The 25,165-nt window shown below is 47.4% G+C and overlaps 1 protein-coding gene across 14 annotated transcripts in view; it reads left to right on the top strand.

The window, feature by feature from the left end:
* The window catches only part of LOC129641171 (uncharacterized), a 148,959-nt gene that overhangs the window by 84,438 nt on the left and 39,356 nt on the right, over window positions 1–25,165 (top strand). For 9 of the 14 annotated variants that reach the window (XR_008709204.1, XR_008709205.1, XR_008709200.1 and 6 more), the window contains 3 exons: window positions 19,359–19,482; window positions 21,453–21,559; window positions 21,900–21,955. The gene's annotated coding sequence lies outside the window, so the exon portion shown is untranslated. Of the gene's footprint in view, window positions 1–14,592; window positions 14,847–15,132; window positions 15,290–19,358; window positions 19,483–21,452; window positions 21,560–21,899; window positions 21,956–25,165 lie in introns of those variants that run through there. The other 5 variants (XR_008709207.1, XR_008709208.1, XR_008709201.1 and 2 more) reach the window with 4 other exon arrangements.

The raw sequence follows: 25,165 nt of genomic DNA, 5'->3' as shown, positions 1-25,165 counted from the left end.
GTTTCCCAAGCAGCCTAGGGTCCGCTGGAAGTCCAAGGGACAGAACCCTGAATCTTGGCTGGCTGGCCCAGCCCTGCTTCTGGCACTTTGTAGGCCAGCGGGCCCTGGAGCACCTGCTGGGAGGGGAAAGGGAAGGGTCCACGAATTGCACCCTAGAAACTTAGTAGGGTGCATGGATTTCAAACCCTGGTGGCCGCCCAGGCAGCAAAGAAGGGGGGAGGGCATCTTGCTGCCCTTTCATGGCCGAATCTGTGGCTGTCCTGCTGCGTGGGCCTTTTCAAGGGGACCTTGTGCAATAAAAGTTTGGTATTTTGGAACTGAATGATTAGAACTTGTAACCAGTTTAAATTATGTGGTGGTGTAATTCAACACAAAACAAAACCAAACCAAGCTCCAAGTGTTTGGCACAGGGAGGTTTAAATATTGAAGGCCTGTTTTCCTTCCACTGTGGCATTCTATCAAGAAGTGTGCGGGATTTTTTTTTTTTTTAAAGAAAAGTGTTCGAAGTGAGGGAAACAGGAAACCCAGAGGTGCCCCTGTAGTTTGGGGAAGGCCTTAGGAGGTCACTTGGAAATGCTGCTGGCTGTGGGGGAGGGGGGCAGATGGGCTGTGCAGGCTTGTCCTTTGCATGCATGTTCTTGTGTGTGGAAACCCAACTCGGAGCCATCTCCTGATGTGTAAGCATTTCGCAGACAAACCTTGAGCTAAGCAATGCCTTTGTTCCTAAGGAAATGTTTGTCTTAAGCGATGTACATATCCTATGGATTTCCGCTGGACTCTGGCTTCAGGTCGGTTCCCCCAATAGGCTCAGAAACGACTTGAACAAAACAGTATGTTTTCCCCCTACCTTGTTCTCCTCATCTATGTTAAGGAAATGATATAGTTGCCTGGAATACTGCCTTTCTTCAAGATTCATGTCAATCAGTTTTTGGCCCCGGAGGACTCACCTGCTGCCAATGTGACCTCAAGGCATGTCGTGGGGGAGGGGCCTGGTGCCATTCCCTGAGACAGTGCCTTTCTTTCCTGAGCTGACTGCTAGTGCCTGTAGAATATCTGGCTAGAGCCCAGCAGGGCGTACACCCTGCCTCAAGTCTAAGTCAGCAGCTTTCTCTATCTCTTTTATACTTTAATAACAGTTGATGGCACAAAAGCTCTGAGCGATCAACTCATATCGAATCTTCATTTCAGATTGAAGATGCATTCCATGGGATTGCCATCCTAAGTCTTTCCATCGTTATGGAATATCTGTCCATGTATTCAGGATAGTTTTCAGCCAGGGTGTATAAGTTCCAGCGTGCCGGTCTTGTCAGCGTCATTACATCCATGGCAAAGTGTGGTATTCATGTTGACATTATTGAAAGGGAATTTTTTTAATTTCCTTTTCAGATTATTATCTGCTAATGTATACAGAGAACACTGTGTAATCATTCGTTTTTATCAGTTTGGACAGCTTGATAGTTGTCTTTAATTTCTTTCCTTTCTTATACTTTAGGATTTTCCGGGCACATACATGTACTGCCTCACCCCTAATCTCAGTCATGTGTGCAAAGAACTTCTGTCCTTTTATTTGTTTATTGATTTGTTGCAACATTGAATTCGTTTGGACTAGGCTGGGTCTCTGCTGCAAGATGGAAGTCGCTAGGACCTCTGGACTGCAGTCTGCCATCTCTTCCTGACCTCTTGTTGACCTCTGCAGAATCCTGGTTGGTGGGAGCTTGTTAGTTCCTTGTTCCTTACCAGGACCTCCTGTGGTAAGTGTTTTCTCTTCTCTGTTGCCTGGTAAGGGTGGATGGTCATTGGCATCCCAAAGCTAGCTAGAAGTCAATTATTTAGGCAGGCTTGTGCATAGATATGGGAGAAGGCAATGGCACCCCACTCCAGTACTCTTGCGTGGAAAATCCCATGGACGGGGGAGCCTGGTAGGCTGCAGTCCATGGGGTCGCTAAGAGTCGGACACCACTGAGCGACTTCACGTTCACTTTTCACTTTCATGCATGGGAGGAGGAAATGGCAACCCACTCCAGTGTTCTTGCCTAGAGAACCCCAGGGACTGCGGGGCCTGGTGGGCTGCCGTCTACGGGGTCGCACAGAGTCGGACACGACTGAAACGACTTAGCGGCGGCGGCGGCGGCGGCAGCAGCAGCAGCAGCAGAAGCAGTGCATCGATATCAAAAGGGTTGAGAACAGTCAGGTAGGATCACATATGTCACCGTGAAACACTACTTCTCCACGTAGCCAAAGCTAACCAAAGATTTCTGTTCTAGGTCCACCTAGAAGAGATCACTTAAGAGGTAAAGAAACTGAAACTCCATTAGCAAAGGCAGTTCCACATCTCAAGAAAACTTGTGCTAGGCACAGAACTCTTTTCTGGGGGTCCACTTTCCCTACCACCTCCTTATCCCATTCTGTACCCATTCCTTTGCTTCTGCCATCCTGAAACTGCCACCTGTAAGACAGAACTACTTCGTTTTCCTTCCTCAAGTGCCATTGCATTCCACATACCTTCTTGTAATAACAAGTCATACATTTCCCTTCAGCAACCAAGAACTGACTTTTATACTGGCATTCGATATAGCGCGCCACCCCCCACCAACAAGAACAGAAGAGAACAAAACAAAACAATTGCTTTCTTACATTTAACATGTCAGGAAGGTGCCAGACACTATTCATGGAGAGTCAAAAATCTCTTTTGTTTCTGTGTAAAAGGGAGGTCCGTTCAAGTCGTGAGTGTTTCAGAACTTTCATTTCTTTGGAAATGACCTAGCTATGAAATACACTGTCGTCACTTAGTTTAGCACAAGGATAGAAACTCGGGGAACCAAAACACCTGGAGAAACGTTTTTCAGTTCAGTTCAGTTCAGTTGCTCAGTCGTGTCTGACTCTTTGGGACCCGGTGGCCTGCAGGATGCCAGGCTTCCGTGTCCGTCACCAACTCCAGGGGCTTGCTCAAACTCATCTCCATCAGGTCAGTGATGCCATCCAACCATTTTGTCCTCTGTCGTCCCCTTCTCCTCTGCCTTCAGTCAAGACTATGAGAGGCAGATATTTTAGAGTATAATCATTGTTAAGAGTTTGTCTAAAAGCTCATATCACATTTACGTTTTTTTGCTTTTGATGTTGTCGTTTCCAGGTCCTTTCTTGCTGACAGGCTTGTGACAGATATAACAATAGAGCAATTTTTACCTCAAAGGAAACCTAGGCACTATGAACATGTTGTGCTTAATGTTGTTGACTCTTAGACATGTCTATAGTGGAGGAGCAAAACCAAAAATACTAGATATTTCATATTGACTAGTTCCCAGTTCACGGGACTCTGACGTTCATTTAGGTCAATGTTTTCTTGTATTTCCAGCAGTTTGATTTGGAAGCGCTGCCTTGTCTTGAGACCATTGAAATCAGAACTCAGAACTTGAGCAATATTATCAAAAACCACAAGGCTCACACTGACACATACCTAAATCCAGAGAGACAGACAAGACATCTTCCAGTTTTCCGCCTGAGATTTAAAATATTTCTTTGAGCCGGTCTCCTGGGGAGTGGGGGATGGGGGTGGAGGTGGGGGTGGGGGTGGCAGCGAGGCAGGCTTGGGTAACAAGCTAATTGTTGGTCATTGCATATGCAAAGAACCAGCTTTCCCGGTTCCAAGGAAAAAAGTTTCCTTGCTAACCAACTTTGTCTGGTTCTATAGACTCTCATGGCCCTCCTAGGTCAGGTCACCTTGCCTTTCTGTAGTCCTCGTTTGATCCCTAAATCATAGACAGCTTGGATTGTCCCTGTGGGGCGGATGTATTGTCCTCGTGTTTGAACTGGCGGCAGTAGCCAGAGCCTCTCCTGGAACCGGGCGTGGGGGCGGGGCTCACCGGGAGCCCCCGGTGAAGGTGAGCAGCGCGCCGCGCCAGGAGTGGGGCGAACCCTGGCGGCGTGGGTCGGGGTTCCGGTCGGGAGGGGGTGGGGGGCGGTCTCAGTTGTGTTCTCCGGGGTCCCCACTGCGGCTGGGAAGGCAACGGGAGCGCGGCAGGGGCGGGGCGAACCCGGGCGGCGCGGGGCGGGGTCCGGTCTCGGCTGGGGTCGGCTCCTGGCGGGGGTGGGGGAGGGCTTCCCAGTTGTGCTCTCGGGGGTCGCCATTGCGGCTGGGCACGCCCATTTCGTGCGCTCCTGGGTCCCCAAGGATCGGCATCCAGTGGGCGCAGCGGAGGGGTGCGGACCACGGGTCAGGGCACTGGGACTGCGTGGAGCAGGGAACCACGTATTCCACCCTCTGTTGGCACATTCTCGGAGCTCCCCCACCTGGCGGTCGCAGAAAGGCCTCGCCTTTGGGGTCAAGGCCTTTACCGCTCCAGCCCTCTGCTGAAAAATCTCCGAGTCTGCGCGGGTTTCCCAAGCAGCCTAGGGTCCGCTGGAAGTCCAAGGGACAGAACCCTGAATCTTGGCTGGCTGGCCCAGCCCTGCTTCTGGCACTTTGTAGGCCAGCGGGCCCTGGAGCACCTGCTGGGATGGGAAAGGGAAGGGTCCACGAATTGCACCCTAGAAACTTAGTAGGGTGCATGGATTTCAAACCCTGGTGGCCGCCCAGGCAGCAAAGAAGGGGGGAGGGCATCTTGCTGCCCTTTCATGGCCGAATCTGTGGCTGTCCTGCTGCGTGGGCCTTTTCAAGGGGACCTTGTGCAATAAAAGTTTGGTATTTTGGAACTGAATGATTAGAACTTGTAACCAGTTTAAATTATGTGGTGGTGTAATTCAACACAAAACAAAACCAAACCAAGCTCCAAGTGTTTGGCACAGGGAGGTTTCAATATTGAAGGCCTGTTTTCCTTCCACTGTGGCATTCTATCAAGAAGTGTGCGGGATTTTTTTTTTTTTTTTAAGAAAAGTGTTCGAAGTGAGGGAAACAGGAAACCCAGAGGTGCCCCTGTAGTTTGGGGAAGGCCTTAGGAGGTCACTTGGAAATGCTGCTGGCTGTGGGGAAGGGGGGCAGATGGGCTGTGCAGGCTTGTCCTTTGCATGCATGTTCTTGTGTGTGGAAACCCAACTCGGAGCCATCTCCTGATGTGTAAGCATTTCGCAGACAAACCTTGAGCTAAGCAATGCCTTTGTTCCTAAGGAAATGTTTGTCTTAAGCGATGTACATATCCTATGGATTTCCGCTGGACTCTGGCTTCAGGTCGGTTCCCCCAATAGGCTCAGAAACGACTTGAACAAAACAGTATGTTTTCCCCCTACCTTGTTCTCCTCATCTATGTTAAGGAAATGATATAGTTGCCTGGAATACTGCCTTTCTTCAAGATTCATGTCAATCAGTTTTTGGCCCCGGAGGACTCACCTGCTGCCAATGTGACCTCAAGGCATGTCGTGGGGGAGGGGCCTGGTGCCATTCCCTGAGACAGTGCCTTTCTTTCCTGAGCTGACTGCTAGTGCCTGTAGAATATCTGGCTAGAGCCCAGCAGGGCGTACACCCCGCCTCAAGTCTAAGTCAGCAGCTTTCTCTATCTCTTTTATACTTTAATAACAGTTGATGGCACAAAAGCTCTGAGCGATCAACTCATATCGAATCTTCATTTCAGATTGAAGATGCATTCCATGGGATTGCCATCCTAAGTCTTTCCATCGTTATGGAATATCTGTCCATGTATTCAGGATAGTTTTCAGCCAGGGTGTATAAGTTCCAGCGTGCCGGTCTTGTCATCGTCATTACATCCATGGCAAAGTGTGGTATTCATGTTGACATTATTGAAAGGGAATTTTTTTAATTTCCTTTTCAGATTATTATCTGCTAATGTATACAGAGAACACTGTGTAATCATTCGTTTTTATCAGTTTGGACAGCTTGATAGTTGTCTTTAATTTCCTTCCTTTCTTATACTTTAGGATTTTCCGGGCACATACATGTACTGCCTCACCCCTAATCTCAGTCATGTGTGCAAAGAACTTCTGTCCTTTTATTTGTTTATTGATTTGTTGCAACATTGAATTCGTTTGGACTAGGCTGGGCCTCTGCTGCAAGATGGAAGTCACTAGGACCTCTGGACTGCAGTCTGCCATCTCTTCCTGACCTCTTGTTGACCTCTGCAGAATCCTGGTTGGTGGGAGCTTGTTAGTTCCTTGTTCCTTACCAGGACCTCCTGTGGTAAGTGTTTTCTCTTCTCTGTTGCCTGGTAAGGGTGGATGGTCATTGGCATCCCAAAGCTAGCTAGAAGTCAATTATTTAGGCAGGCTTGTGCATAGATATGGGAGAAGGCAATGGCACCCCACTCCAGTACTCTTGCGTGGAAAATCCCATGGACGGGGGAGCCTGGTAGGCTGCAGTCCATGGGGTCGCTAAGAGTCGGACACCACTGAGCGACTTCACGTTCACTTTTCACTTTCATGCATGGGAGGAGGAAATGGCAACCCACTCCAGTGTTCTTGCCTAGAGAACCCCAGGGACTGCGGGGCCTGGTGGGCTGCCGTCTACGGGGTCGCACAGAGTCGGACACGACTGAAACGACTTAGCGGCGGCGGCGGCGGCGGCAGCAGCAGCAGCAGCAGAAGCAGTGCATCGATATCAAAAGGGTTGAGAACAGTCAGGTAGGATCACATATGTCACCGTGAAACACTACTTCTCCACGTAGCCAAAGCTAACCAAAGATTTCTGTTCTAGGTCCACCTAGAAGAGATCACTTAAGAGGTAAAGAAACTGAAACTCCATTAGCAAAGGCAGTTCCACATCTCAAGAAAACTTGTGCTAGGCACAGAACTCTTTTCTGGGGGTCCACTTTCCCTACCACCTCCTTATCCCATTCTGTACCCATTCCTTTGCTTCTGCCATCCTGAAACTGCCACCTGTAAGACAGAACTACTTCGTTTTCCTTCCTCAAGTGCCATTGCATTCCACATACCTTCTTGTAATAACAAGTCATACATTTCCCTTCAGCAACCAAGAACTGACTTTTATACTGGCATTCGATATAGCGCGCCACCCCCCACCAACAAGAACAGAAGAGAACAAAACAAAACAATTGCTTTCTTACATTTAACATGTCAGGAAGGTGCCAGACACTATTCATGGAGAGTCAAAAATCTCTTTTGTTTCTGTGTAAAAGGGAGGTCCGTTCAAGTCGTGAGTGTTTCAGAACTTTCATTTCTTTGGAAATGACCTAGCTATGAAATACACTGTCGTCACTTAGTTTAGCACAAGGATAGAAACTCGGGGAACCAAAACACCTGGAGAAACGTTTTTCAGTTCAGTTCAGTTCAGTTGCTCAGTCGTGTCTGACTCTTTGGGACCCGGTGGCCTGCAGGATGCCAGGCTTCCGTGTCCGTCACCAACTCCAGGGGCTTGCTCAAACTCATCTCCATCAGGTCAGTGATGCCATCCAACCATTTTGTCCTCTGTCGTCCCCTTCTCCTCTGCCTTCAGTCAAGACTATGAGAGGCAGATATTTTAGAGTATAATCATTGTTAAGAGTTTGTCTAAAAGCTCATATCACATTTACGTTTTTTTGCTTTTGATGTTGTCGTTTCCAGGTCCTTTCTTGCTGACAGGCTTGTGACAGATATAACAATAGAGCAATTTTTACCTCAAAGGAAACCTAGGCACTATGAACATGTTGTGCTTAATGTTGTTGACTCTTAGACATGTCTATAGTGGAGGAGCAAAACCAAAAATACTAGATATTTCATATTGACTAGTTCCCAGTTCACGGGACTCTGACGTTCATTTAGGTCAATGTTTTCTTGTATTTCCAGCAGTTTGATTTGGAAGCGCTGCCTTGTCTTGAGACCATTGAAATCAGAACTCAGAACTTGAGCAATATTATCAAAAACCACAAGGCTCACACTGACACATACCTAAATCCAGAGAGACAGACAAGACATCTTCCAGTTTTCCGCCTGAGATTTAAAATATTTCTTTGAGCCGGTCTCCTGGGGAGTGGGGGATGGGGGTGGAGGTAGGGGTGGGGGTGGCAGCGAGGCAGGCTTGGGTAACAAGCTAATTGTTGGTCATTGCATATGCAAAGAACCAGCTTTCCCGGTTCCAAGGAAAAAAGTTTCCTTGCTAACCAACTTTGTCTGGTTCTATAGACTCTCATGGCCCTCCTAGGTCAGGTCACCTTGCCTTTCTGTAGTCCTCGTTTGATCCCTAAATCATAGACAGCTTGGATTGTCCCTGTGGGGTGGATGTATTGTCCTCGTGTTTGAACTGGCGGCAGTAGCCAGAGCCTCTCCTGGAACCGGGCGTGGGGGCGGGGCTCACCGGGAGCCCCCGGTGAAGGTGAGCAGCGCGCCACGCCAGGAGTGGGGCGAACCCTGGCGGCGTGGGTCGGGGTTCCGGTCGGGAGGGGGTGGGGGGCGGTCTCAGTTGTGTTCTCCGGGGTCCCCACTGCGGCTGGGAAGGCAACGGGAGCGCGGCAGGGGCGGGGTCCGGTCTCGGCTGGGGTCGGCTCCTGGCGGGGGTGGGGGAGGGCTTCCCAGTTGTGCTCTCGGGGGTCGCCATTGCGGCTGGGCACGCCCATTTCGTGCGCTCCTGGGTGCCCAAGGATCGGCATCCAGTGGGCGCAGCGGAGGGGTGCGGACCACGGGTCAGGGCACTGGGACTGCGTGGAGCAGGGAACCACGTATTCCGCCCTCTGTTGGCACATTCTCGGAGCTCCCCCACCTGGCGGTCGCAGAAAGGCCTCGCCTTTGGGGTCAAGGCCTTTACCGCTCCAGCCCTCTGCTGAAAAATCTCCGAGTCTGCGCGGGTTTCCCAAGCAGCCTAGGGTCCGCTGGAAGTCCAAGGGACAGAACCCTGAATCTTGGCTGGCTGGCCCAGCCCTGCTTCTGGCACTTTGTAGGCCAGCGGGCCCTGGAGCACCTGCTGGGAGGGGAAAGGGAAGGGTCCACGAATTGCACCCTAGAAACTTAGTAGGGTGCATGGATTTCCAACCCTGGTGGCCGCCCAGGCAGCAAAGAAGGGGGGAGGGCATCTTGCTGCCCTTTCATGGCCGAATCTGTGGCTGTCCTGCTGCGTGGGCCTTTTCAAGGGGACCTTGTGCAATAAAAGTTTGGTATTTTGGAACTGAATGATTAGAACTTGTAACCAGTTTAAATTATGTGGTGGTGTAATTCAACACAAAACAAAACCAAACCAAGCTCCAAGTGTTTGGCACAGGGAGGTTTCAATATTGAAGGCCTGTTTTCCTTCCACTGTGGCATTCTATCAAGAAGTGTGCGGGATTTTTTTTTTTTTTTAAGAAAAGTGTTCGAAGTGAGGGAAACAGGAAACCCAGAGGTGCCCCTGTAGTTTGGGGAAGGCCTTAGGAGGTCACTTGGAAATGCTGCTGGCTGTGGGGGAGGGGGGCAGATGGGCTGTGCAGGCTTGTCCTTTGCATGCATGTTCTTGTGTGTGGAAACCCAACTCGGAGCCATCTCCTGATGTGTAAGCATTTCGCAGACAAACCTTGAGCTAAGCAATGCCTTTGTTCCTAAGGAAATGTTTGTCTTAAGCGATGTACATATCCTATGGATTTCCGCTGGACTCTGGCTTCAGGTCGGTTCCCCCAATAGGCTCAGAAACGACTTGAACAAAACAGTATGTTTTCCCCCTACCTTGTTCTCCTCATCTATGTTAAGGAAATGATATAGTTGCCTGGAATACTGCCTTTCTTCAAGATTCATGTCAATCAGTTTTTGGCCCCGGAGGACTCACCTGCGGCCAATGTGACCTCAAGGCATGTCGTGGGGGAGGGGCCTGGTGCCATTCCCTGAGACAGTGCCTTTCTTTCCTGAGCTGACTGCTAGTGCCTGTAGAATATCTGGCTAGAGCCCAGCAGGGCGTACACCCCGCCTCAAGTCTAAGTCAGCAGCTTTCTCTATCTCTTTTATACTTTAATAACAGTTGATGGCACAAAAGCTCTGAGCGATCAACTCATATCGAATCTTCATTTCAGATTGAAGATGCATTCCATGGGATTGCCATCCTAAGTCTTTCCATCGTTATGGAATATCTGTCCATGTATTCAGGATAGTTTTCAGCCAGGGTGTATAAGTTCCAGCGTGCCGGTCTTGTCAGCGTCATTACATCCATGGCAAAGTGTGGTATTCATGTTGACATTATTGAAAGGGAATTTTTTTAATTTCCTTTTCAGATTATTATCTGCTAATGTATACAGAGAACACTGTGTAATCATTCGTTTTTATCAGTTTGGACAGCTTGATAGTTGTCTTTAATTTCTTTCCTTTCTTATACTTTAGGATTTTCCGGGCACATACATGTACTGCCTCACCCCTAATCTCAGTCATGTGTGCAAAGAACTTCTGTCCTTTTATTTGTTTATTGATTTGTTGCAACATTGAATTCGTTTGGACTAGGCTGGGTCTCTGCTGCAAGATGGAAGTCGCTAGGACCTCTGGACTGCAGTCTGCCATCTCTTCCTGACCTCTTGTTGACCTCTGCAGAATCCTGGTTGGTGGGAGCTTGTTAGTTCCTTGTTCCTTACCAGGACCTCCTGTGGTAAGTGTTTTCTCTTCTCTGTTGCCTGGTAAGGGTGGATGGTCATTGGCATCCCAAAGCTAGCTAGAAGTCAATTATTTAGGCAGGCTTGTGCATAGATATGGGAGAAGGCAATGGCACCCCACTCCAGTACTCTTGCGTGGAAAATCCCATGGACGGGGGAGCCTGGTAGGCTGCAGTCCATGGGGTCGCTAAGAGTCGGACACCACTGAGCGACTTCACGTTCACTTTTCACTTTCATGCATGGGAGGAGGAAATGGCAACCCACTCCAGTGTTCTTGCCTAGAGAACCCCAGGGACTGCGGGGCCTGGTGGGCTGCCGTCTACGGGGTCGCACAGAGTCGGACACGACTGAAACGCCTTAGCGGCGGCGGCGGCGGCGGCGGCGGCAGCAGCAGCAGCAGCAGAAGCAGTGCATCGATATCAAAAGGGTTGAGAACAGTCAGGTAGGATCACATATGTCACCGTGAAACACTACTTCTCCATGTAGCCAAAGCTAACCAAAGATTTCTGTCCTAGGTCCACCTAGAAGAGATCACTTAGGAGGTAAAGAAACTGAAACTCCATTAGCAAAGGCAGTTCCACATCTCAAGAAAACTTGTGCTAGGCACAGAACTCTTTTCTGGGGGTCCACTTTCCCTACCACCTCCTTATCCCATTCTGTACCCATTCCTTTGCTTCTCCCATCCTGAAACTGCCACCTGTAAGACAGAACTACTTCGTTTTCCTTCCTCAAGTGCCATTGCATTCCACATACCTTCTTGTAATAACAAGTCATACATTTCCCTTCAGCAACCAAGAACTGACTTTTATACTGGCATTCGATATAGCGCGCCACCCCCCACCAACAAGAACAGAAGAGAACAAAACAAAACAATTGCTTTCTTACATTTAACATGTCAGGAAGGTGCCAGACACTATTCATGGAGAGTCAAAAATCTCTTTTGTTTCTGTGTAAAAGGGAGGTCCGTTCAAGTCGTGAGTGTTTCAGAACTTTCATTTCTTTGGAAATGACCTAGCTATGAAATACACTGTCGTCACTTAGTTTAGCACAAGGATAGAAACTCGGGGAACCAAAACACCTGGAGAAACGTTTTTCAGTTCAGTTCAGTTCAGTTGCTCAGTCGTGTCTGACTCTTTGGGACCCGGTGGCCTGCAGGATGCCAGGCTTCCGTGTCCGTCACCAACTCCAGGGGCTTGCTCAAACTCATCTCCATCAGGTCAGTGATGCCATCCAACCATTTTGTCCTCTGTCGTCCCCTTCTCCTCTGCCTTCAGTCAAGACTATGAGAGGCAGATATTTTAGAGTATAATCATTGTTAAGAGTTTGTCTAAAAGCTCATATCACATTTACGTTTTTTTCTTTTGATGTTGTCGTTTCCAGGTCCTTTCTTGCTGACAGGCCTGTGACAGATATAACAATAGAGCAATTTTTACCTCAAAGGAAACCTAGGCACTATGAACATGTTGTGCTTAATGTTGTTGACTCTTAGACATGTCTATAGTGGAGGAGCAAAACCAAAAATACTAGATATTTCATATTGACTAGTTCCCAGTTCACGGGACTCTGACGTTCATTTAGGTCAATGTTTTCTTGTATTTCCAGCAGTTTGATTTGGAAGCGCTGCCTTGTCTTGAGACCATTGAAATCAGAACTCAGAACTTGAGCAATATTATCAAAAACCACAAGGCTCACACTGACACATACCTAAATCCAGAGAGACAGACAAGACATCTTCCAGTTTTCCGCCTGAGATTTAAAATATTTCTTTGAGCCGGTCTCCTGGGGAGTGGGGGATGGGGGTGGGGGTGGGGGTGGCAGCGAGGCAGGCTTGGGTAACAAGCTAATTGTTGGTCATTGCATATGCAAAGAACCAGCTTTCCCGGTTCCAAGGAAAAAAGTTTCCTTGGTAACCAACTTTGTCTGGTTCTATAGACTCTCATGGCCCTCCTAGGTCAGGTCATCTTGCCTTGCTGTAGTCCTCGTTTGATCCCTAAATCATAGACAGCTTGGATTGTCCCTGTGGGGTGGATGTATTGTCCTCGTGTTTGAACTGGCGGCAGTAGCCAGAGCCTCTCCTGGAACCGGGCGTGGGGGCGGGGCTCACCGGGAGCCCCCGGTGAAGGTGAGCAGCGCGCCGCGCCAGGAGTGGGGCGAACCCTGGCGGCGTGGGTCGGGGTTCCGGTCGGGAGGGGGTGGGGGGCGGTCTCAGTTGTGTTCTCCGGGGTCCCCACTGCGGCTGGGAAGGCAACGGGAGCGCGGCAGGGGCGGGGCGAACCCGGGCGGCGCGGGGCGGGGTCCGGTCTCGGCTGGGGTCGGCTCCTGGCGGGGGTGGGGGAGGGCTTCCCAGTTGTGCTCTCGGGGGTCGCCATTGCGGCTGGGCACGCCCATTTCGTGCGCTCCTGGGTCCCCAAGGATCGGCATCCAGTGGGCGCAGCGGAGGGGTGCGGACCACGGGTCAGGGCACTGGGACTGCGTGGAGCAGGGAACCACGTATTCCGCCCTCTGTTGGCACATTCTCGGAGCTCCCCCACCTGGCGGTCGCAGAAAGGCCTCGCCTTTGGGGTCAAGGCCTTTACCGCTCCACCCCTCTGCTGAAAAATCTCCGAGTCTGCGCGGGTTTCCCAAGCAGCCTAGGGTCCGCTGGAAGTCCAAGGGACAGAACCCTGAATCTTGGCTGGCTGGCCCAGCCCTGCTTCTGGCACTTTGTAGGCCAGCGGGCCCTGGAGCACCTGCTGGGATGGGAAAGGGAAGGGTCCACGAATTGCACCCTAGAAACTTAGTAGGGTGCATGGATTTCAAACCCTGGTGGCCGCCCAGGCAGCAAAGAAGGGGGGAGGGCATCTTGCTGCCCTTTCATGGCCGAATCTGTGGCTGTCCTGCTGCGTGGGCCTTTTCAAGGGGACCTTGTGCAATAAAAGTTTGGTATTTTGGAACTGAATGATTAGAACTTGTAACCAGTTTAAATTATGTGGTGGTGTAATTCAACACAAAACAAAACCAAACCAAGCTCCAAGTGTTTGGCACAGGGAGGTTTCAATATTGAAGGCCTGTTTTCCTTCCACTGTGGCATTCTATCAAGAAGTGTGCGGGATTTTTTTTTTTTTTTTTTAAAGAAAAGTGTTCGAAGTGAGGGAAACAGGAAACCCAGAGGTGCCCCTGTAGTTTGGGGAAGGCCTTAGGAGGTCACTTGGAAATGCTGCTGGCTGTGGGGGAGGGGGGCAGATGGGCTGTGCAGGCTTGTCCTTTGCATGCATGTTCTTGTGTGTGGAAACCCAACTCGGAGCCATCTCCTGATGTGTAAGCATTTCGCAGACAAACCTTGAGCTAAGCAATGCCTTTGTTCCTAAGGAAATGTTTGTCTTAAGCGATGTACATATCCTATGGATTTCCGCTGGACTCTGGCTTCAGGTCGGTTCCCCCAATAGGCTCAGAAACGACTTGAACAAAACAGTATGTTTTCCCCCTACCTTGTTCTCCTCATCTATGTTAAGGAAATGATATAGTTGCCTGGAATACTGCCTTTCTTCAAGATTCATGTCAATCAGTTTTTGGCCCCGGAGGACTCACCTGCGGCCAATGTGACCTCAAGGCATGTCGTGGGGGAGGGGCCTGGTGCCATTCCCTGAGACAGTGCCTTTCTTTCCTGAGCTGACTGCTAGTGCCTGTAGAATATCTGGCTAGAGCCCAGCAGGGCGTACACCCCGCCTCAAGTCTAAGTCAGCAGCTTTCTCTATCTCTTTTATACTTTAATAACAGTTGATGGCACAAAAGCTCTGAGCGATCAACTCATATCGAATCTTCATTTCAGATTGAAGATGCATTCCATGGGATTGCCATCCTAAGTCTTTCCATCGTTATGGAATATCTGTCCATGTATTCAGGATAGTTTTCAGCCAGGGTGTATAAGTTCCAGCGTGCCGGTCTTGTCATCGTCATTACATCCATGGCAAAGTGTGGTATTCATGTTGACATTATTGAAAGGGAATTTTTTTAATTTCCTTTTCAGATTATTATCTGCTAATGTATACAGAGAACACTGTGTAATCATTCGTTTTTATCAGTTTGGAGAGCTTGATAGTTGTCTTTAATTTCTTTCCTTTCTTATACTTTAGGATTTTCCGGGCACATACATGTACTGCCTCACCCCTAATCTCAGTCATGTGTGCAAAGAACTTCTGTCCTTTTATTTGTTTATTGATTTGTTGCAACATTGAATTCGTTTGGACTATGCTGGGTCTCTGCTGCAAGATGGAAGTCGCTAGGACCTCTGGACTGCAGTCTGCCATCTCTTCCTGACCTCTTGTTGACCTCTGCAGAATCCTGGTTGGTGGGAGCTTGTTAGTTCCTTGTTCCTTACCAGGACCTCCTGTGGTAAGTGTTTTCTCTTCTCTGTTGCCTGGTAAGGGTGGATGGTCATTGGCATCCCAAAGCTAGCTAGAAGTCAATTATTTAGGCAGGCTTGTGCATAGATATGGGAGAAGGCAATGGCACCCCACTCCAGTACTCTTGCGTGGAAAATCCCATGGACGGGGGAGCCTGGTAGGCTGCAGTCCATGGGGTCGCTAAGAGTCGGACACCACTGAGCGACTTCACGTTCACTTTTCACTTTCATGCATGGGAGGAGGAAATGGCAACCCACTCCAGTGTTCTTGCCTAGAGAACCCCAGGAACTGCGGGGCCTGGTGGGCTGCCGTCTACGGGGTCGCACAGAGTCGGACACGACTGAAACGCCTTAGCGGCGGCGGCGGCGGCGGCGGCAGCAGCAGCAGCAGCAGAAGCAGTACATCGATATCAAAAGGGTTGAGAACAGTCAGGTAGGATCACATATGTCACCGTGAAACACTACTTCTCCACGTAGCCAAAGCTAACCAAAGATTTCTGTTCTAGGTCCACCTAGAAGAGATCACTTAGGAGGTAAAGAAACTGAAACTCCATTAGCAAAGGCAGTTCCACATCTCAAGAAAACTTGTGCTAGGCACAGAACTCTTTTCTGGGGGTCCACTTTCCCTACCACCTCCTTATCCCATTCTGTACCCATTCCTTTGCTTCTGCCATCCTGAAACTGCCACCTGTAAGACAGAACTACTTCGTTTTCCTTCCTCAAGTTCCATTGCATTCCACATACCTTCTTGTAATAACAAGTCATACATTTCCCTTCAGCAACCAAGAACTGACTTTTATACTGGCATTCGATATAGCGCGCCACCCCCCACCAACAAGAACAGAAGAGAACAAAACAAAACAATTGCTTTCTTACATTTAACATGTCAGGAAGGTGCCAGACACTATTCATGGAGAGTCAAAAATCTCTTTTGTTTCTGTGTAAAAGGGAGGTCCGTTCAAGTCGTGAGTGTTTCAGAACTTTCATTTCTTTGGAAATGACCTAGCTATGAAATACACTGTCGTCACTTAGTTTAGCACAAGGATAGAAACTCGGGGAACCAAAACACCTGGAGAAACGTTTTTCAGTTCAGTTCAGTTCAGTTGCTCAGTCGTGTCTGCCTCTTTGGGACCCCGTGGCCTGCAGGACGCCAGGCTTCCGTGTCCGTCACCAACTCCAGGGGCTTGCTCAAACTCATGTCCATCGAGTCAGTGATGCCATCCAACCCTCTTATCCTCTGTCGTCCCCTTCTCCTCTGCCTTCAATCAAGACTATGAGAGGCAGATATTTTAGAGTATAATTATTGTTAAGGGTTTGTCTAAAAGCTCATATCACATTTACATTTTTTACTTTTGTTGTTGTCATTTCCAGGTACTTTCTTGCTGACGAACGAGCTTGTGACGGGTATAACAATAGAGCAATTTTTACCTCAAAAGAAACCTAGGCACTATGAACAGGTTGTGCTTAATGTTGGTGACTCTTAGACATGTCTAGAGTGGAGGAGCAAAACCAAAACCACTAGCTATTTCCTATTGACTAGTTCCCAGCTCACGGGACTCTGACTTCCATTTAGGTCAATGTTTTCTTGTATTTCCAGCAGTTTGATTTGGAAGGGCTGCCTTGTCTTGAGACCATTGAAATCAGAACTCAGAACTTGAGCAATATTATCAAAAACCACAAGGCTCACACTGACACATACCTAAATCCAGAGAGACAGACAAGACATCTTCCAGTTTTCCGCCTGAGATTTAAAATATTTCTTTGAGCCGGTCTTCTGGGGAGTGGGGAGGGGGGTGGGGCTGGCAGCGAGGCAGGCTTGGGTAACAAGCTAATTGTTGGTCATTGCATATGCAAAGAACCAGGTTTCCGGGTTCCAAGGAAAAAAGTTTCCTTGGTAACCAACTTTGTCTGGTTCTATAGAATATCATGGCCCTCCTAGGTCAGGCCATCTTGCCTTTCTGTAGTCCTCGTTCGATCCCTAAATCATAGACAGCTTGGATTGTCTCTGTGTGGTGGATGTATTGTCCTCGTGTTTGACCTGGCGGCAGTAGCGAGGTCCGAGAGCCTCTGCTGGAACCGGGCGTGGGGGCGTGGGGGCGGGGCTCACCGGGAGCCCCTGGTGAAGGTGAGCAGCGCGCCGCGCCAGGAGTGGGGCGAACCCTGGCGGCGTGGGTCGGGGTTCCGGTCGGGAGGGGGTGGGGGGCGGTCTCAGTTGTGTTCTCCGGGGTCCCCACTGCGGCTGGGAAGGCAACGGGAGCGCGGCAGGGGCGGGGCGAACCTGGATGGCGCGGGGCGGTGGTCGGCTCCTGGCGGGGGTGGGGGAGGCCTTCCCAGTTGTGCTCTCGGAGGTGGCCACTGCGGCTGGAAACGCGCCGGGAGCGCACCCGGGCCGGGGTAAACCCGGGCTGTGCGTGTGGAGATTCCGATCGCTGTGGGTTGGGGGTCGGTCTCAATTGTGCTCCCTGGGGTCGCCACTGCGGCTGGGAACCCGCCGGGAGGGGGGCAGGGGCGGGGCGAACCCTGGCGGCATGGAGCGGGGGTCCGGTCTCGGCTGGGGTAGGCTCCTGGCAGGGTGGGGGAGGGCTTCCCAGTTGTGCTCTCTGAGGTGGCCATTGCGGCTGGGGACGCCCATTTCGTGAGCTCCTAGGTCCCCAAGGATCTGCACCCAGTGGGCACAGCGGAGGGGTGCGGACCACAGGTCAGGGCACTGGGACTGCGTGGAGCAGGGAACCACTTATTCCGCCCTCTGTTGGCACATTCTCGGAGCTCCCCAACCTGGCGGTCGCAGAAAGGCCTAGCCTTTGGGGTCAAGGCCTTTACCGCTCCACCCCTCTGCTGAAAAATCTCCGAGTCTGCACGGTTTTCCAAAGCAGCCTACTGTCCGCTGCAAGTCCAAGGGACAGAACCATGAACCCTGGCCAGCTGGCCCAGCCCTGCTTCTGGCACTTTGTAGGCCAGCAAGCCCTGGATCACCTGCTGGGATGGGAAAGGGAAGGGTCCGCGAATTGCACCCTAGAAACTTAGTAGGGTGCATGGATTTCAAACCCTGGTGGCCGCCCAGGCATCAAAGAAGGGGGGAGGGCACCTTGCTGCCCTTTCATGGCAGAATCTGTGGCTGTCCTGCTGCGTGGGCCTTTTCATAGGGACGTTGTGCAATAAAAATTTGGTGTTTTGGAACTGAATAATTAGAATGTGTAAACAGTTTAAATTATGTGGTGGTGTAATTCAAAACAAAACAAAACAAAAGCAAGCTCCAAGTGTTTGCACAGGGAGGTTTAAATATTGAAGGCCTGTTTTCCTTCCACTGTGGCATTCTATCAAGAAGTGTGAGAGTTTTGTTTTGTTTTATTTTTTTAAGAAATGTGTTCGAAGTGAGGCAAACAGGAAACCCAGAAGTGCTCATGTAGTTTGGGGAAGGCCTTAGGAGGTCACTTGGAAATGCTGCTGGCTGTGGGGGAGGGGGGCAGATGGGCTGTGCAGGCTTGTCCTTTGCATGCATGTTCTTGTGTGTGGAAACCCAGCTTGGCGTCATCTCCTGATGTGTAAGAATTTCGCAGACAAACCTTGAGCTAAGCAATGCATTTGTTCCTAAGGAAATGTTTGTCTCAAGCGATGTAAATATCCTATGTTTTGTGCTAGACTCTGGCTTCAGGTCCGTTCCCCCAAAAGGCTCAGAAGCGACTTGAACAAAACAGTATGTTTTCCTCCTACCGTGTTCTCCTCATCTATGTTAAGGAAATGATATAGTTGCCTGGAATACTGCCTTTCTTCAAGATTCATGTCAATCAGTTTTTGGCCCCGGAGGACTCACCTGCTGCCAATGTGACCTCAAGGCATGTCGTGGGGGAGGGGCCTGGTGCCATTCCCTGAGACAGTGCCTTTCTTTCCTGAGCTGACTGCTAGTGCCTGTAGAATATCTGGCTAGAGCCCAGCAGGGCATACACCCCGCCTCAAGTCTAAGTCAGCAGCTTTCTCTATCTCTTTCATACTTTAATAACAGTTGATGGCACAAAAGCTCTGAGCGATCAACTCATATCGAATCTTCATTTCAGATTGAAGATGCATTCCATGGGATTGCCATCCTAAGTCTTTCCATCGTTATGGAATATCTGTCCATGTATTCAGGATAGTTTTCAGCCAGGGTGTATAACTTCCAGCGTGCCAGTCTTGTCATCGTCAGTACATCCATGGCAAAGTGTTGTATTCATGTTGACATTATTGAAAGGGAATTTTTTAAATTTCCTTTTCAGATTATTATCTGCTAATGTATACAGATAAAACTGTGTAATCTTTCGTTTTTATCAGTTTGGACAGCTTGAGAGTTGTCTTTAATTTCTTTCCTTTCTTATGCTTTAAGAGTTTCCAGGCACATACATGTACTGCCTCATCCCTAACCTCAGTCATGTGTGCAAAGAACTTCTGTCCTTTTATTTATTTATTTATTTATTTATTTATTTTTGTAACATTGAAATAATTTTAACTGTGCTGTGTTTTGTTGCTAGATGGAAGTTGCTAGACCTCTGGTCTGCAGTCTCTCCCATCTCTTGGTGACCTCTTGCTGACCTGTGCAGAATCCTGGTTGGTGGGAGCTTGTTAGTTCCTTGTTCCTTACCAGGACCTCCGGTGGTAAGATGACTCCTGCAGGTGTTTTCTCTTCTATTTTGCCTGGAAGGTTGGGTGGTCACTGGTTCAGTTAACAGAGTGTCTTTTGGTTCTCTGGAATAAGGTCCTTCACACAGTCAATGTATAAAATTGTAAAAGTCAATATTTGAAATAATGTATATTCCTATTTGGTAATTTGGCTTTTTTGTTGTGTGTTAGAACTCATCACCAGACCAAAAGTCATGGAGAGCTTTTGTTGTTTTCTCAAACTGTATAGTTTTTTAAATGGAATTCCGGTGTTAGTTGCAAAGTTTGTGCTTCTGTTCATTTCATTTTTTTTAATAAATAGTTATTTATTTCTAGTTGATTGATCACTGCTTTACAATATCGGTTTGATTTGTCATACATCCACGCGAACGAACCATAGACGTACTCGTGTCCCCTCGCTCTGGAAACTCCCTCCCACATCCCATCCATCCCCACCTCTCTAGGTTATTACAGAGCCCCAGTTTGAGTTCCCTGAGTCCTAACAGCAAATCCCACTGGTTGTCTACTTACAAATGTTGGTGTACATGCATCCATGTTGCTCTCTCCATTCCCCACCCTGGTCCGTAAGTCTGTCCTCTATGTCTGCATCTCCGGTGCTGCTATGTGAACAGATTCGTCAGACCCATCCTTCTCGATTCCATGTTTTCCTCTTTCTGACTGACTTGCCTGTTTAATACGCTCTCGGTTCATCCCCTTCCTTAGAGCGGACTCAAATATGTTCCTTTTTATGGCTGCATTCCATCCAGGCTCTGACTGTTCCTTAGCCGTGTTTTGAGGAGGGTCATGGAGCCATTGTGCTCCATTTCAGTTTGGGCTTCCAGTCTGAGTGCTCACAGCAGAGCTGCTTGTGAGTGAGCCCTCTGAGGTCTGTGAGCATGGGGCTGCCCACTCTTCCCTGGTGGGAGCTCTGTCTCCTCAGGACCCTCAGGACTCGGGCTCTGGGGTTATGGGGCTGCATCCCAGCTGAGAGGAGAGGGGTTGCCTCAGTGCCCGCCAGCAGGGAGACGCTGCAAGAGGGGAAAATGAGGACGAAGTAGATGTTTCCTGTGTCCAGCTGAGCGCTGACCGGAGGTCCATCTCAGAGCACTCGGGGGGTGGGGGTGGGGGTGGGGAGAGCTCCATGTACAAATGGCAGGTTTTCAGTTCGATTTCTGTTCGATGGCCTAGAGGATGACCTTCGCAGATGTTCTTCTGAGTAGTTGGCCAGTTTTCCTGTCCCTGTTTCTTCAGAAGAGTGTCCTTTCCTCTTGGCTCATTCCTGGTTTGATTTTCATGAACTGACCACGTCCATGTGGGTTCACTCCTGGGCTCTCTCTTCTTTCCTGGAGTCCCTGTGTCTGTGTTCCTGCCAGTTCCTCACTGTGGTGGTTACTACAAGGCCGTGCTGTAGTTTGAAGTCGGAGAGGAAGATATCTCCAGCAGTGATCTTCTTTCTCAGAGTCTTCTTGGCCCTTTAAGGTCCTGTTCAATATTAGCAGCCTACTAGTAGGACTATTTCTGTTTCTGTGAAAAGGCCATTGAATATCATTTTGTGATGGCACTCAGTGTATTTGTTGATGGCTTTGTTTGAAATGGGCATTTGAATTCCTCTTGTTCCAGTGTTTGAGCGTGGTGTCGTTTTCTGTTTATTTGTGTTTTCTTTGGTTTCTTTATCAGTGCTTTCTAGTTTTCTGACTACTGGTCTTTTATGTCCTTGATTAAGTTTGTTGCTAGATGTTTTATTCTTTTGGGTGCAATTATAAGTGAGATTTTCTTAATGTTTGTTTCTGTTTGTTATTAGTTTATAGAAATGCAAGTGATTTTTATGTATTGATTGGGATTGTAAGTTGTAGTAGTTTATATGATTGTAAATTGATCGAAAATTATTCAACTTTACTGAATGTAGTCTAACAACTTTTGTGAAGTTATGGGGAACATTTTATTTGCAAAATCTGTTTGTTCTGCAGACCCAAGGCACAGTGGTTACTAATAGACTTCCCACAGTACTTCTTCATTCCATGTGGACTCCTACAAGGACAGTGGAGCATCACAGCTTCCCTTGAACTTCGCCTGGGTAAGTCTGAACTCTATAGAAAATTTTCTGCCTGTCTAATTCGATTTTCTTTTATGGTATTGACTTGTTTGTTTTGAAACATAATTTCCTTTCTGGGTAAAATGTACAGAAAACTCCTAGCAAAGGGAAAAAGTGCTCGCATTTGCCACATCATCTAAATCACTCTATGTGTTTTATTCAAAGTGGGTGCATTCTCCTGCAGAACCTCCACATAATCTCCAAAATCAGGACATCATTTGGTTTCTGCACTATAATGTAATCCACAGCCCCACTTCCCTTTCAGCAATTGTTCAATTGTATGAATATATCTTTTCTTCCCACCCACCCCCCTTTTTTTTAGGAATGCTATGGAGATGTACGTTGATTTGGACAAACTTGATGGACTTAGAGCAGACGGTGAATATGGGATCTGTGTGGCCTTTTCTATATGGATATTTTTTGCTAAAGATGGTTTTAATGTTTATTCATGTTATAAAATGTGTGAATCCTGCATTCTTTTTTTTTCTCCATAGTAATTAAAAATAAATAACATGCCATTTACCATTTAGCTATTTGTAAGCATACAGTGTTGTAGTATGAACTCCCTTTCCTTGTTTTGCACACCGGTTTATTATGTGTACCTTGTGCGTGCTTTGAAGAAACTCAGGAAACTGAGTCAGTGACTGAAATGGCCCAAGATATCACGTTAGATACCATTTTCATCTAAAACCAAACCAGGGGCTTCCTGGTGGTCCAGTAGCTAAGACTGGACACTCCCAAAGAAGGTGACCCAGGTTCAACCCCTTTTCCGAGAACTAGATCTCCCATGCCACAACGCAGAGTTGCATCCTTTACCTAAATATCTGGCTGGCTTCAATGAAGGTCGATCTGGTGCAGCCAAATACAAAAAAAAAAAAAAAAATCAATATTAATAAAAATAAAACCAAAGGAAAGGAAGGATATGGTCGTTCTACAGATTTACATCTTAGGTTTTCCTATTGATTTAAAAAAAAAAAAAAGAGTTTCACAAGACTGTCATCCTTCTATCTGGTATATGTCGAGGATTCCTTTGAAATGAGATTTCTCTTGTAAATGTGACTCACAGAAGAGCCGTCTTGAACTTGGGTGTGAGAGATGAGCATGTGTCCTCTTAAAAAAAAGTTAATTAGGTCCAACTAATTTTCATGCTGAAGTGGTATATTTTGGGGTAGCATTTGCTTCCCTTCACTTTGGATGTATCCCAATTTGCTTACACAGTCATCGCCCGAAGACATCCTGATATTTGAAAGTCTTTAGCTCTTAGAAGTAGAGCTGTGTGTAATTGTGTGATACTTTTTGTCTGGACACTTTTTCAAAGCTGTTTAGTAAGTGCTAGGCGTGTAGTGTTCAGGTCACAGGTGAGCCTTGTTTAGCTGTGGAAAAATCCAGCTAAGTTTCTCTGGCACGTGGGATCTTCCTGGGTAAGGGATCGAACTTGAGTGTCTTGCATCGTCACGCAGATTCTTTACCACTGAGCCACCAGAGAAGCCCCGTGCCCCCTTCCCCTTTTTGAGCTTACTGGATCTAATAGGTGTGCAGTGCTACTTCACTGCTGTTTTACCTTGTAATTTCCTAATGACATATGATTTTGAGTATTTTTGATATGCTGATTTACTATCTGTATCTTTCATTTGACCAGGAGTTCAGATTTACACACTTTTAATGATGTTGTTTGTTCCAGATATTTTGGTATATTTGGAGTACGATCCTTTATCATATATGTATTTTGTCAATACATTTTTCTGTGGCTTGCGTTTAAGTTGTGTGAAAAAGGTTTTTCACAGTTTAAATTTATAATTTTTTAAAGTTCATGTTATAATTTTTATGTCCGTTTTTGGATAGACTTTAGTGTGTTTTTTTTATTATTAAATTTCATAAGCAGAACTAAGGTACTGTAGATACAGTTTTAAGCAAAGCTGAGGTACCATAGATACAATTTTGCCTTTTGTCTGTTGAGATGTTTGAGTGAGGTTGGTATACATTGTAAAATTATATCTACATTCATTTGACTGGATATGACTTCCAATTATTTGTATAATCGGTTTTGGAGATGTCATGAGAAGTCAGTTTCCCCAAGGGAAACTGGGCGGGTTCTGTGAAACATGAACTGTCTTGGATCCCTGGGAATCACTTTCTGTTTTTCTGGCTTTGGACTTGACTTGTTTGGATATGTCATACTAGTGGAATCACAGAACGTTTCTCCTATTTTGGTCTGGTTTATTTCACGTAATATAATGACCATAAGGTTCGTCCACATTGTGGCATTGTCAGAATTACCGACTTTGAAGGGCTGAATCAGATTCCATTGTGTGTCTACCACAGTTTGTTTATGGAACTGGCTGTCCATGGACACTCAGATTGCCTCCGTTTGTTGGCCAGTGTGAATCACGCTGTTGTGACTATGACTGCAGAAATATGCATTTTTTCAGCCCCTTTTCCAAACCCTTTGGGTACATAGCATGAATTAGAATTGGAATATCTGTTTGTTCCATGCGTTAGTTTTGGAGTAATTTCTGTAGTGTCTTGTGCAGTGGCAGAACCATTTCAGTTTATCTTTTTGTATGGTAGAATACTGTTCAAGCTTTTGAATATACCCTGTGATGCATATTCATTCACCCACCGATGGACACTTGAATAGGTTCTACCTTTGGGCTATTGTGAATAAGGTCGCTATGAATACTTGTGTACCAGTTTTTGTTTGAAGTATTAACAACTACATAGTACTACATATGAAAGAAACCACAAGGACCTACTCTATAGTTTCAGAAACTGTATTGAATATCTTATGATAGCGTATAATGGAACAGAATCTCCAAAGGAATATATGAAAAAGACACAATACCCTGATAATTATTGTGCCAACACTGTGTATTTCTACACACCACTAAAATATTCACATTCGTAAGTATATTTCATTGCTTGGTTGTATAAAAATAGAGAAGTCGAACAGAGAAGAAATAAACTTCCTGTCATTGCTCATCATCATTTATGCACTATTACTACCTGTAACACGCGTTGTATAAATAAGTGCTGGACTAGGAACTTACATTCGTGTAAACCAAGAGATGGTGAAGGGGTAAGGAAGTACAACTTACTGAATTCCTTAACGAAGGATTATGGAACTCTATGCACATGAAGTGAATGAAAGTCAAACGGTTTAGTTTAGCCACATTCTTCCTAGAGTGATGAGCTTCCACCCCACCCAATGTTAGCTCACAATTAAATCCTGCAGTCATCTGGCCTCAGTGTGTGCTTCCTGCCATCCAGAACGCAAAAGCGAGGAAGTCCTGACAAAATCGTTGCTATTTTTCTTTTTTGGATTCGTATTTTATCGCAGGGCTTGGGAAAAAGAGGGCCTAGCCTGTTTTCAGAGTTGCATCCCAAGGCTTGCTCTGGCGTGTTACCTATGTTGACAAACTGCTGATCCTGTTCAACAAAGGACAGTGATCTGCACGTCAGTATCTGTTGCTTGAGCTGGAATAGTAGGCATCCCTTCAAGTGCAGTCCTTCATGCTGAAGCAGGTCTACCTGAAGCAGTAGGATAAGATGAACACATTGATCATAGAGACATCGCATCCCATGAATTTG

This window comes from Bubalus kerabau, unplaced genomic scaffold, assembly GCF_029407905.1.
Source record: "Bubalus kerabau isolate K-KA32 ecotype Philippines breed swamp buffalo unplaced genomic scaffold, PCC_UOA_SB_1v2 scaffold_92, whole genome shotgun sequence".
NCBI lineage: Eukaryota > Metazoa > Chordata > Mammalia > Artiodactyla > Bovidae > Bubalus > Bubalus kerabau.
This window is presented reverse-complemented; position numbering and strand designations above follow the sequence as displayed.